General features: G+C 41.2%; 1 protein-coding gene across 2 annotated transcripts in view; it reads left to right on the top strand.

Annotated features, from left to right (window-relative positions):
* LOC126094904 (glutathione S-transferase D7-like) overlaps positions 1-14,666 on the top strand; it is a 238,151-nt gene that overhangs the window by 129,361 nt on the left and 94,124 nt on the right. The window contains exon 1 of one of the 2 annotated variants that reach the window (XM_049909543.1): positions 12,002-12,114. The exons of the other annotated variant lie outside the window; for it this stretch is intronic. The gene's annotated coding sequence lies outside the window, so the exon portion shown is untranslated. Of the gene's footprint in view, positions 1-12,001; positions 12,115-14,666 lie in introns of those variants that run through there. 2 annotated transcript variants of the gene reach the window in all.

Genomic DNA, 14,666 nt, shown 5'->3' with positions numbered 1-14,666 from the left:
TTTTTGTATTTTACGTGTGGTTTCGCTCAATTTTTTAACGTCTGCTTTGATGACATCGGAATCCTGTATTAGTTCTAATTGTTCAAGTCTGTCGGTCACTGTCTGAAAGTCTACTGAGTGTGTATCCGTTTTTGATTTAAGATCGGAAATTTCATCACGCAATTCGGTGTTCAACTGTTTGATAGTATTAATTTCGTCTGATACTGTAGCAATATTGTTGTCTACGTATGTTTTTGCTTTCGTAAACAATTTACGTTTACCTTCCTGTCTCTGTGCAGTAGTTGTTTCCATGACTTGTCGTTTCACTTTATTTTGTTCCTGTATGAATTTACGGTAACGCGTTTCACTGTTTTGTAGGTGGTGATTAAAACGTTCGTCAATTTGACTGTTCTGTTGGTCAAATTTCGCGTCTACTTTTGCAACCAGTGTGCGTGAAAGTTTTGCTGACATTAATTTAAACTCGTCGCGTAACGGTGTTGCGTTTTCAGAGCATTGTTTAGCGACTGCACTAATTTCGTCTCTAAGTGATTCTGTTGTAGCTGTTTTCGTATTCCTTAATTCTTGAGCAACAGATCTAATTTCTTCACTACTTTTCGTAGCACAAGCCTTAATTTCCTCACGTAATTGTTCTTTAGTATCATGACATTGCACGGCAACGTCTGTAATCTGCTCACTAAGCTGTTTGGAATTGTTATCTAGTTTTTCATTAAGTTGTTTGTAATTTTCACTAAGGTTGTCTTGTTTTTCATTAAGTTGTTTGAAATTTTCATTAAGATGTTTGAGATTTTCACTAAGTTGTTTGTGATTGTTGTCTTGTTCTTTTTTCGACTGTTTAAGACTTCCATTAATTTGTTTATAATTGTTGTCTTGTTTTTCATTCTGTTGTAGCAATATTGCCATAATTTGATCCAAGCCAATATTACATACTCTATTCTCTGTGCTGTTTGATGGCGTACCTGCAGTTGTCACGTTTTGTGTAACCATTTGGTCATTCTGTGATTCTCGAAAAGGTTTCCCAATCGGTTGTGCACTGTTAGTCACTACCTCGGAATCAAATAAATCTGCCGTACTTTGAGTACACTGTTCATTTTCGTTAGAAAACTTTATCTGTTCACAATTCAAATTTTGCAAATCGGGTGTGTTAAACTGGGCAGCGTTCATTGTAACAGAACGTCCCGCGTCATCAATTGTCGTTAAATTAACAGAGGACACAACTGAATTTGTTTGCTCATCATTAGCATTAAAATCATTACTAGTGGTCGGTACGCATTGATTGTCTGTAAATGGAGGATTGTCATCATTAGACTGAGTGTCGCAAATATTATCGGTCAAATTATTCGAGTCGGCTATTTCACTCATTGCACATCGCGATGTACTGTTAACAGTTTTTCGCGGCATTTTCACTAATCAAAATTAAGCACAAGTGAAACAAGGACGATGCAAAAATGCAACAAACACAATTACAACAGAGAGCAACAAATTGCCGATGATCTGTGAAAGAAAGAGTGACAAATTAGTAAATGCGTTGCGCCAGATGCAAACTACATTTAAGTAAATAGGAGCAGATATATGACTACTTCTCAGAAGATTCACAAAGAAATACGATCCTGGCCGGATGTCGCCAAGTCTAACCTTCCCACAAAAACATTAATTAAATGAATTTTAAATATTGTAACCTCTGAACAAAATTGGCTCCCATTTATAATCTCTGTGCAGAAATGCATTCACATTGACTGTTCCCACAAAATTCTTTTCTCATTTAATGTTAAATTCGAAACAGAAAAATTCCTAAACACCAAAATAATAAAAAAACTCAGCAACCTGGTAAATTTTATGACGACAGCAACGCTGCGCCTCGGCCCTGTATTCTGAATAAAAAAAGGAAAAATTCTTACCTCAATAAAAACTGCGAGTATATCTGCTCTTACCTCTGCGCAATGCTGGCCTATGCTTTGTGACTCGTGAAAGGAATTAATTATTCATTGGATAAAATCTTTAAATTGAAATGAATGCTTTTTTTTTTAAAAAAAAGCACTTTATATTATAAAAATTATTATTGGAGCATTTTTTGAAATAAATTGGATGACAGTTAACATACATTACTAGATATGCGCAAGGCTGCTTCTTTACCTTCTACAATAATACTCATCCTCCCGAGTCCCGACCAGAGCAGACTGCAGACAAGCACAGACACGCGCCAACTACCGCACACTACCGCCGACTCACGCAGACTACTGGCAGACTACTGTCGATTACTGCCTACTCACGCAGACTACTCAAGACTAATGCCGACTAGCGACAAGCAACAACTAACTACATACTGCTCTCTGGTCAGAGACTCTCCTATGCCTTGCCTATTGCAGGCAGCGCATATAGCGCATACCTCTTACAACCCGACAAAAAGAAGTGCTTGTCGCACACTGTTTGGAGAATGTCGAGCATGAAGCGTTACGACAGTATCGACATTCCTGCCACTTTCTCAATAAATGTAAACATTTTCAGTTTTCTCTTCTATCGTAATAGCCCGCACTTTAGCTAATAATGCACTCAGGTTATTAATAAAAGTATTGAAGAAATCAGGAACAACGTGCACGTAATGATATCAAGTCAAACAATGAATGAATGAATGTTCCAAAACTGCGAAAACTGAGTCGTTTGCCACAGACGTCTGTGTTTATGTTTTTCGTAATTTTTCTCGAGATAATACCGTTTTGGAAATAAGTATGTTATTTGTCGATTACAGTGCTATACATTACGCAATGACAGAAGTTTTACACACAAAAGTGACGTACACTCACGTTCAGAAAAAAAACAGAACACTTTGAACGACTAGAGATATGAAATTCATATTTACAGGACATGTGCACTAGTATGTTTTGAAGAAATTATGAGCATTTGAACCTTGTCGGACGGCGGGTACAAGGTCAACAGTGTGATTTAAGTAGATGTGCAGGATGCGTCACAGACATATGCGCGAACCGTAACGTCAAATCAGTGAGTTTGAAAGAGGGCGCATTATTGGCATGATAAAGTGTAATGCATATATTCGGAAAATTGCTGCTCACAGAAAAATTGCATGGGATTTTTCCTATTGTGCTGTTGGTACTGGTCTATGAGAACAGGCAGCCCTTGACCTTACTCTCTTCCGAAAACATATCAAAGACCAGAGCAGTGTTTTGACACACGTACTGTAGGAATCCCACATGTGGCGTAAATTTGATGAAAAAAGTATTTTGTAGGTAATGTATGTCGGAACAAAGACGTATTAGTTACAGCAAGGGGTGCAGCTAATACTGAACTTTAGGAAGCTGCAACAGCTGTTGGTCCTAAAACACCAAGTGCATAGGCATTTGAAAAGGATTAAACTTTGAGAGTCTTCGACAACGCTCAAAAGTGTAAAAATGTGTATCGTTGAAGAGCTGAAGCGTTATTTTTTCTATGCAGACACATTTTGACGTCAAAATCGTAAATGGACAACAGAGACATAAAAAAGTATATCACACGATTATCACACCATAACAACTGATACAAAACTATCTGCTCCCTGCGCAGCTTTGACGTCAGTCACACCAATGAGGCACAGCAAACTGACAATTAACTCACTGTACATTTTCAGAATAGGTGTCTGCCTGCTACAATGCTACGTTGGTTTGAAGGTATGAATAGTTCACTGTAATGATAGTCTAATACATAGCGTCATGGCACTGCTAGTATCTGCTAAGTTAACTGTGTCGTATTGGGTGTAGTATACTGCAGTTATCTATAGATTAATTGCAGGCAATGCCCTACTTTGAAATGCTGTGTGAAACTTCTCAAGGAACGGTCTCCGTCACATCCGGTATACTTGTAGATAGTTTGGACGTAAGAATCATTCAGTTTCATAGGTGTAGGAATTCTGAGTCAATGACAGGAATTGGTGAAATTCTAGCACCACTATGCACAAATTTCTGTAACCATATGCTTGACAGTTATAGTGAGAGAGAGATCAGAGTGAGATAGTTTTCTTTGCTGCTAGTAAAATATCAGTAGCATACTGTTACGTTCAAGCTTCAAATGCTGAAGGCCTGCACATCTCTGCTTCTATCAAGGAGTTCGCTTTAACTGCATTGCCCAGTGAGACGGATATTTATAACAGTCATTTTTGTAAGTGGAAACGATGATCAGCTGTGACAAATAACAAGGTGACAGCTTACCATAGGCATTGCTTGAACCAAATGCATGTTTGAAATACGCTGTGTACAAGATGATTCTCGAGATTTCCAGAGAACTGAAATGTACATCACCAGTTACAGAGATAAACGTAATGTACTTGAGAGATTCAGTATCACAAACATGTGAAATTGCTTGAAACATATCAAACCGTTACGATTATGTTCCTGAAAACCTTCTGCAGCTGCAGTGGAATCATTGTTTGAGTTTAAAAAGTACAGGAGAGAGAGATGGAAGATTTAGATTTGTTGTAACAGTTCTTGGAAAATATCATGTACTGTAAAGGAAATGACATAGGAGATACTACTAAGATGAATTAAAGAGATTTGTTTGGAGTACCTATGAAGTAAGCATGACAACGGATATGGAACAAAATCAGAAATGCTTTGCTAGGATCTAAACAGCTATGCATCGTCCAGATGAAAATACAACAGTGTCGATTCACCTATTTAGCCATAAATCTCAATGGTTTTGAAGCAATTTTTGTTGATATCAGCATAAAACTGGTGTGAAAATTAGATGATTTGTTGTATATATGTCGGCTCTTTCTCATTACACATACTAAGCAGACGACTGATGGTATGTGTGGAAAAAAAAGCGCAGTGAAGCAGGAACTTAGGAATGTAAAAGTTCTGTGATATGGTTGTTATGTGGCCTTCGCCGAGCGAGTAACTAGATTTGACTCTTCAGTATACATGTTCACTGGTAAGGGAATAGATCTGAAGCAGGAATTCTCTGGTTTACTTCAAAAAATGATTGATTTCGGTACTATGTTCACTGATTTAAACATAAAATTCGGTGTTGTCGGTTCTATTCCACTCATAAATGGGTCTTCACTGGCCTTACGCGAAATGCACGTTCACAGCGGTATATCGTTCTGCAGTCTCCTCTTAAGTGTACTTCTGTACACTCCTGCATGCCCCAACACGCTGGAGAAAGACATTGCGACGGCACTGCACCGAGTGTGCCTGGTAGTGCCGGCTCCTGTCTCAGTTCTCTGTGTGGACACCCATCAAGCCAAATTCTAAATTTAGAGTTCTAAAATTAGAGTGCGGACTTACATAACTAGTTACGTCGAGGTATACAGCCATGATCGGAGAACACATCTAATCGTATCATAAACTGATGACACGGTACCAGTCTTTGTAGATTTGTACCACGTAGGAGGAAGCGGCCAGTCTGGGACAGGAAGCCGTCGCTGACGTGGGACTGCGTCAAGCCATTCAGTGTGCAGCGCGCTCGAAGCATATTGGGACTGAGTTATGTGAGGGCAGCCGACCTGGGCTGACACCTGTGGAGCATGCACAACATAATACCATCTTGTGGCGGGCACACGGCTGAGCAAAGTGCTGCAGTCGAATCCCTATCCATCTGGCGGTTGGAGACTCAGCAGCACTGTGCTTGTTATTGATGCATCTAGAGACTGCAGAAGGGAGGTGTTTGTTTGAATAAAGACGTAAGTGTTCCTGTCATATTTATACTGCACATAATAGTGACAACCATACTCGTTGCATAGTTTTAAGGTTGGCACAAATGCTCTAGTTCTGACAACCAGCAGAGTTTATCACCATTTTAAACTTGAGGCAAGTGATTTGTTTTGATTTTTCCCATCATTTTACACCCTTGTGTCTAAAATTTAAGGTAACTGGGATGGGTTAAACTGTTTAAATTGTGACCTCATAGGAGCAATTGTGTAAACTGTTGACAAGTGGGCTAGCAACAATTGCATTTATGGCAAGTGAATTGTAATGTTAGCAGTTGGTTCACCTCGTGGAGTGTTTGTTCAAATCAAGACATAAACATACCTATCCTTTCTCAGCAGTTGTTTAAGCACAGTACAAGTGGGCTTCGGACATGTCAGATCGAAACTTTGCGTGACAATGGTTTAAACCTCAGCCTAAGAGGAGAAGTTTTTAAACATAGCACTAACGGACTGCAAATTGCAGCAAGTGACATGTGTGAGGTCAGGGGACAACTCAGAGGCCATATTGAATTCTGTACTTAGAACAAGTGAACTGACAGTCGTGAGTGCTATAAATAGTTCTGCAGGTTCCTACGCATCTGCGTAAATAATAGCATTCTACCAAGTGGTTGTAACTGAAGTGCGACTACTCACAGAGGTCTAGTGTGGGCAGTAGTTATCATACGACAGTGAAACTTGGAAGATACGCTAACGTTTTAATAGGGACCCGATTTACGCTTCAAAAAATTACTTCCAATTTTGGCCATCAGGTGCTAATCTGGCGCTATAGCTGCAAGAAAGACGTATCGAAATGTTTGTGTTTGTGATGAATTAGAACGAAATTTTTCGACATGTGATGAATTAGGAACGAGACATGGGTATAAAAGGTCCAACAAGTGATAAAGGTATTATATTGATTTTATTATTAACTGCCGCTTACACAGTTCGTTCATTATGAGCACCAGCGACGTCGACGATATACTGCATCCATAAAACGACGTGATCAACAGTTCCTCGCGGCAGCTCCAGTGGAATCTGAGCAATATGTTACCGTATAGTGGTCTTCAGATCAGTTAGACGCTGAAAGAGTCCCTGGTAAATATCCCCCAGAGCCCCCAGATCAGGTGATCCCGCTGGCCATGCATCTGGAAAACATCTGGAGAAGGATGCGTTAAGTATATCTTTCACTGCGCGAGTGACAAAAGATGTTGCTTCATTTTGCTTGAGCACAATGGTTTCCTCGCAGTTGTGCTCTTCCAAAGCAGAAATCACGTCATGTACAAAGAGGACTCAGTGATGTGCAAACATCATGGTACACCTGACAGGTCCTTTCAGTGTATTTTCTTCAAAGAAGAATGGAAAGAGAATAAGGATGCATGTGAATTCACTCCACACAGTTACATAGGACGAGTACAGTTGTTCTTTGTACACAACACGCGGTTTAACATTACCCTAAATTCGGCAGTTCTGCGTATTCGCTGCATTCTGTAGTGTAAACTGTGCCTCGTCACCCCTTAGAATACTGCTCGGTCACATTTCATCATTGTTGATCCGTGCCAGAAAACGAAGAGCAAATACAGAATGTTGCTGCGGGCCGTAAGGTTTCAGTTGCTGCACTGTGTGCATTTTGTGCAGGTCCTAGTGTAATATAGACCGCAAAGCTTTCTGTACCGTTGACCATGGGATGGACAATTCTCCTGAAGCTGCTCGAGCACTAGCATTACCTGGGGCACACGCTGCGTAAGTCAGTTACAACAGCAACCCCGTCAGTAACGTTCGCCAGGATAGGATCCTTCCTCTACCAGGTGTCACGTGAAGCTCACCAATGATTTAGAATTTAATTTTAATTTTCTTTAAACCATTTGATGACATCAGACCTCTGATCAGACCTTTCAGTCGGCGATACTCTCTCAATGCGGCATTGTACTTGTTGCCGTCCACATAAAACAGTTCCACTAACAGCACACCGTCTTTCTTCGTGATAGTCATACTGTTCAGTCATGTTATGGCCTGACAGATGGCTGTGTGGATGTGGTGCTGTCATACGAACTGTGCACAGTGCTAGATTTGATGCTGTTGGCCAAAACTGGAACTAACTTTTCTCGATCAGAAATCAGTTCCGCGTTAATGCATCGGCGTATCTATCAAGTTTCGCTGCCATACGATTATTACAGCACATACTGTAGTTCTGTGAGTAACTGCACTTTAATTGTTAGGTTAGTTCATAAGTTCGCAGCGTCCATAAGTTTAATAAACACATCAGATACACCTGACAGAGACTTTAGTTCATAATAATCCCGGGTGATCAAAAAGTCAGTATAAATTTGAAAACTTAATAAACCATTGAATAATGTAGACAGAGAGGTAAAAATTGACACACAAGCTTGGAATGACATGGGGTTTTATTAGAACAAAAAAAAAACAAAGTTCACAAAATGTCCGACATACGGCGCTGGACAGCAAAACTTCAGTGACTGCGCATGATAATCATGTATAAAGGGAGCTGTAATGAGAGAGAGGATCAGATGCGCCAGCAGTCGCAGCATGTTGACGTTACCTTTTAGTGAAGCTGTATTATCAGATTGGGGAATGTGATAGTTCAGTGTTACGATCCTATCGCCATAGGAAGGGGATTCGAACGGGTAAAGGTCCGTTGACAAATGCAGCTGTGGCGAGAATGATTTCGAAGTTCGAAGCCACGGGTTGTTTAGACGATAGATCCAGTAGTGGCCGACCGAGCACAAGGTATAATGCTGCTGAGACAGTTCAGGAAGAAATGGAGACTAGCGGGTTCGTCTATGCACGGGGAAGTCAGCGCTCGTGCAGTCGCACGTCGCACCGGCATTCAATACACTGCTGTTTGGTTGGCACTTCGGCGTACCCTCCGATGCTACCCGTACAAAATCCATCGGCATCATGTACTGTTTCCTGGCGATTTAGTAAAGCGGAGGGCATTTGCGGTGTGGGCGTTTCAAACGATGACGGAAAATGACGATTAGTTGAGTAACGTGTTGTGGACCGACGAAGCTCATTTCACGCTCCGAGGGTCTGTCAACGCCCACAACTGCAGAATTTGGGCTACCGAAAATCCTAGAACTGTCGTGAAAACTCCATTCCACGACGAGAAAGTCACGGTATGGGTTGAATTTACCACATCTACAGTTATCGGGCGTTTTTTCTTCGAGGAAATGCGTGATTCTGGTTTTGTAACTGCTACCGTGACGGGTGAGAGGTACGCCGATATGTTACAGAGTCGTATCATCCCCAGCCTCGCCGATAAACACCTGCTGGAACGTACGATGTTTATGCAGGATGACGCGTGAAAGATCTCTTGCGCGCGTCGTTTGGTGATGATCGTGTGCTCAGCCGCCACTTTCGTCATGCTTGGCCTCCCAGGTCCCCAGACCTCAGTCCGTGCGATTACTGGCTTTGGGGTTACCTGAAGTCGCAAGTATATCGTGATCGACAGACATCTCTAGGGATGCTGAAAGACAACATCCGACGCCAATGCCTCACCATAACTCCGCACATGCTTTACAGTGCTGTTCACAACATTATTCCTCGACTACAGCTATTGTTGAAGAACGATGGTGGACATATTGAGCATTTCCTGTAAAGAACATCATCTTTGCTTTGTCTTACTTTGTTATGCTAATTATTGCTATTCTGATCAGATGAAGCGGCATCTGTCGGACATTTTTTGAACGTTTGTATTTTTTGGTTCTAATAAAACCCCATGTCATTCCAAGCATGTGTGTCAATTTGTACCTCTCTATCTTCATTATTCCTCGATTTATTCAGTTTTCCAATTTATACTGACTTTTTGATCACCCAGTATATACTCCTTCACTATTTACAAGTCTGCCAACGCTGGGGTAACCTTTCGATTCCGCGATTGTAGGAATCACATGGTTTTGAGGCGAAGAACGAGATGAGCCACGTTCGGAGATTATTTTCATCTGGAAAGGCAGTTGGATAGGGAGAGCAAAAGGTGAAAATTTGAGTCGGCAACATCAGGTGACTCGCTGGGTGCAGACTGACTACACAACCCAACTCTTGTATAGTACGTATTTTTTTGTCAGACTAGTAGAATGGGAGTGGGTGTCATCGTGAAATAGTGTCTATTCACGCAGTCTTCCTGGTCTGCTTCAACAAGGCGTCTCAGGGTCTGACAATAAACGTCACCAGTGGTGGTTACACCTCGGGGAAGAATTCGTAGGACACAACACCGTCGCTGTTCCACCAGATGCATAACATTATCTTTTGTGGGTGCGCGCAGGTCTTTTTACAGGGAGTTGTTGCTTTGTTTGCGCTCCTTTGTTTTCCTTGTGTTAGCATAAAGACACCATTTCTCGTCACCAGCACTGATACGGGGTAGGAATGGTCGGTGTTGTTCACGAGCCAGCTGATGACGAGCAAGAAGAGATGCACATATGGCCACACTGCTGATATTTGTGAGTTTCACTTAACAGCATGCGATACTCATGCAACCGATTTTTTAACCTTCGCATGGCGTGCAAATGTCGCACGATGATGGAATGATCTCACTTCACCTCATTTGCCAATTCTCGAGTATACTGATGTGGATTGCTGTGGATTAATGCGTTTAAGCGATCGTCATCAAAACCCAAAGGTGTTCCTGAACGTGGTCACTAATGTGTCCTTAAAACGAGAAAACCAATTCTTGCTGTACCGTGTCCAGTGGCATTACCCTCATACTTGACGCAAATGCTTCTGGCTACCTCTGCTGCTGTTACCCTTATACTGAATCCAAACAGCAGAATATGTTTGAAGTGTTCCAGTTTCTCCTCTTGGTACTTCACTTTCTAGCGTCCATAGTTCCACTCACTATCTCCAAATGACAAAATAACAGTTTGTAAACTGAAACAGCAACAATACAAATAAAAATAACATTCGATTAATAAAACCATAGCAACGGGAATGTCAACACGCAGAGTAAAAACGCTACGACTTTATGCACCAGCCTAATATAATCACCTGGTACCTGCATGAGGAAACCATGTTAAGTGGTTATCCATGCCGCTGAAAGTAGGTCAGCTGTAAATAGCAGGCAAGCTCAGAGAGGTTGCTTCTGCTTTGACTAACACGCAGAGGTCGCCATCTAGGATTCTGGTGTCACAGCTGTATCCTTGGTCAGCTGTCAAACTTTTTGCATTTCACATCAATATTACATTGCACTATCTTGTATATCCTGCTAATTTATACTTAGGACGAGAACATACTTAAATAGAGAAATCATAGGAGTTTTGAATTTCCCACCCTTTTTAGATTGTCCTGCCATTTTTTACGGAGGGATATTGGCCTATTATGAGAAATCTGACAATAGCACGTGATATCAAGGGAGGGTGGGAGGCGGAATGCAATAATGTCGTCAATGACGTCATAGGGGAGGGAGATGCGATGACGTCGTCGACGATTTCATAGGAGAGGGGGAGGGTATGGCGGCGTCCTTTATTCGAGAACCGGCTCAAGCATTCTATGCCTGTTTCTGTGAAACGTTGGCTGTTGTGCATAACTCATAAGTAAAAGTGTTGCTATGGTGCCTCCAAAGTAATACAGCGAGGTCTTAAAGTCTTAAGCATTTGATAGTAACTGTGCTCATTTCAAGATGAACTGAATGACGTTAAAAAGTACAGTGCCTTATTTTAAAAACTATTTGTATTGTGTTACAACAGACAGTAGGTTTCTGTAATAAACAAACAGCAAAATTTTTATCCGTTAACTTATTATTACTTGTCGATAGCCCTTTTTTGACAACTTTAACTATTTATCAAGTATCACGTTGAACGCACTGACACCCATTACATACAATTAACAAAGCAATGCAAAGTATGCATCCTGCGAACAAATGCTCTTGCGCTTGTTAATTCTAAACCTTTGGATCTCAAACAGCTTTGAATGTCCCACGACCCGCACAGCAACATTCTGCCTTTCATCGTTTAGGTATCAACGTAATCTACCTTCAACATTATAAGTGGGTAAGTATCAACGACTGAGATGCAACAGCTGTTGTATGCTGCTTTCGAATTTTGTTTTTGGCGCACGACATATTTTGAAGCTCACAAAATGAGTAACACCAAAACTTGAATTTCAGAATCTTATCCATTATTTGAAAAATTGGGGACACCCACGACTCAGTGTCTAGTGTACGCTTACACAAGTAACATTAGACGATTAACTTACTGTAATTTACGAGGGCCTTGGCAGTAGGGATAGCAGACAGTGACAACGAGTTCGTTGGAGCCGGGGCAATTTGTCCAAAGGGTGGTCGCCAGCGCAGGCGCTGTTCGTGTTATGTCGGCAAGACACGGGAGTTTCCGCCAAGCGGACCAGAAACCTTCCCGGCTCCTTCGCCGCTGCTGCCAGACGGCCGCTTGGACACCTCCGCGCTGTTACATCCTTCGTAGTTATTTACGTGTCACGTAAGTCATTTGTACCCTTTCAATTAATGTGGAATATTCTTCTTCTTATTTTTTGCCTTTACCCGTTTCTCTTTCGGAGCGGCATTGTTATATAATTATACTAGTTGGGGTACCCGGCTTCGCTCAGGGATGTGATATCAGATTAGTTGGAATAAAAAGATAAACTTTAAAGTATAAGAGGTAAAAAAAATTATTGGAAACATATTCTAGCTATTTAGGATTCTTGTTTATGAACAACATTTTTCATTTTGTTACCCTGGGAATGTATGTACAAGTTTTTCGAATTTCCTACTCGAGAGGAAGTTACGAATAGTTGGGCGTGAGAGATGCAAGAGTCTTTCAGGTTGTGCCGCAATATTTTACAGTTTGTCGTTCTGCTTTGTTAATTGTAAAAGTGTAGGATAATTTGACTGGAAATTGCAGTCTTTTAAATTAGAATGGCAGCTCAGTAGAGATCAGTGGTATTCTGGGTGTAAACAGTGTGTGTCCTTTGTACTTTCCAGTTATAAGTTCGGCTTCTGACAATCATCGTTGTTCAATTACTTGTCCGCATCCACGCTTCTCATAGGGTGATATTTTTATGGGTGGCTTGAGTTCAAAGTCTTATTATAAGATTGTGTCGTGGTTCTTGATTCTTCAGTCTTTCATTTCGTTGTCCTTAGGTTTCTGTTGTTCTCACAGTGCTCATTCTCGTTCGTTGGGAACTTAAATGTGCTTCGCAGTATTCGTCTGTTTCGTTTTTTCGCTGTTCTTTTTGTTTTCGCCGTTTTGCTCCAGACCAGGCAAGATCTATTTTACGTTTGGGCGTTGCCATTCACTCACTGCACTACTTTTTTGGTTCCTCCCTTCTTCACTGATAAGAAACTGACGTTCGAACCCACGATGGGTCTTGCTTTATGTATCAACACCAAAGGGTAGTCACACAAGTGGTGAATTCCAGAATGTACCAAAAAGGCTTCGAATGGTCCATAATGTTCCAGAACATTCCACAAAATTCTAGAGTGTTCTGGAATGTTCCACAATGATCTGGGATGTTTCTAAACACTCTGGAACATTCTGGAGTGTTGTGGAATGCTCTAGAATACCCTCCAATGTACCGGAATGTTCTAGAAATTTCTAGAGGGGAAACTTCCCAGCCCTTATGTCTTCAAAAGCACGTCATTCAGGTAAAAACGGGCTAGCACACCATATAACTCCCTTGATCGTACCGGGCCTCATTTCTGAGTTTTAGCGGCACGCACAATGTATACTTACTTTCATAGTATAAATTGGTATTGATGACACCACCACTCTCCCCGGGACGAAATCTGTGTACCCCATCTGTCTGTGTCTAGAGGAATCTCATGTTCAAATGTTACAAATGTTTGTGTCGCGTGTATCGAAAGCTGGGCATCGGGAATGGCCCAGAATTTCCCTACATTAATGTGGGAGACTGCGGAAAAACCACGAGATATAGTAAAATGTCATCGTACAAAACTGTGTTTATCCCTTCATGCTAATCTTGTTATATTAACATTATAATATTTTTTGAATTTCCTTTCTGTCACAACGTGTTAGTTTTAAACGTGATATAAACGAACACGAATTCAGATACTATTGTAAATTTCCGGTCACAACTACTCTTGTCTTATGGATCGAACAATTCAACAGGAATATCTTGGGTATAGTACTCGTTTCACAATGATAGAATATGTAATTTTATCTTCAGTGCTAAAGTTTGCAGAGGTCATCTACACCAAACGCTTGAAGCTGATACCAGCTGTATGCATAGCGTCAGTTTGGAGGAAACAAAAAATGGTAGGAGAGTACGAGCTACAGCGTGTTTCCAACGAGCAAACCGACTGCTGATAAACAGAAAATTTGGACTGCTGTAATTGTGATAAGATTATTTATTGATTGTGCCGACGTTAGGATATGATTGCTCCGTTTTAAGCTAGCGGGTCGAGCGGTGCGATCAAGCTGACAGCAGACTTGCGCTTATTAATATGTAGGCTTCCAAGTCCGGTGTAAAGGTCGTTAAAATCCTTGCACTCAGAGGACCGCTGTAGTTCTAGCGAAACTTTGATTTATTTTAGTGTTTTATAACATGACGGATCAGAACGCTGTAAATTCAGCTAAATACTTAGGCATTACAATTACAAATAACCTAAATTGCAACGATCACATAGATAATATTGTGGGTAGAGCAAACCAAAGACTGCGATTCACTGGCAGAACGCTTAGAAGGTGCAACAGGTCTACTAAAGAGACTGCTTACACCACGCTTGTCCGCCCTAGTACAAAGAAGGGCAGCTCGTTTTGTATTATCGCGAAAGAGGGGCGATAGTGCCACAGACTTGAAACGGAGTGGCAATCATTAAAACAAAGGCGTTTTTCGTTGCGACGGGATCTTCTCATGAAATTTCAATCACCAGTTTTCTCCACCGATTGCGAAAACATTTTGTTGGCACCCACCTACAAAGGGAGAAATGATCATCACGATAAAATAAGAGAAATCAGGGCTCGCACAGAAAAATTTAAGTGCTCGTTTTTCCCGCGTGCCGTTCGAGAGT

The sequence above is a fragment of the Schistocerca cancellata genome, chromosome 8, assembly GCF_023864275.1.
Source record: "Schistocerca cancellata isolate TAMUIC-IGC-003103 chromosome 8, iqSchCanc2.1, whole genome shotgun sequence".
Taxonomy (NCBI): domain Eukaryota; kingdom Metazoa; phylum Arthropoda; class Insecta; order Orthoptera; family Acrididae; genus Schistocerca; species Schistocerca cancellata.
This window is presented reverse-complemented; position numbering and strand designations above follow the sequence as displayed.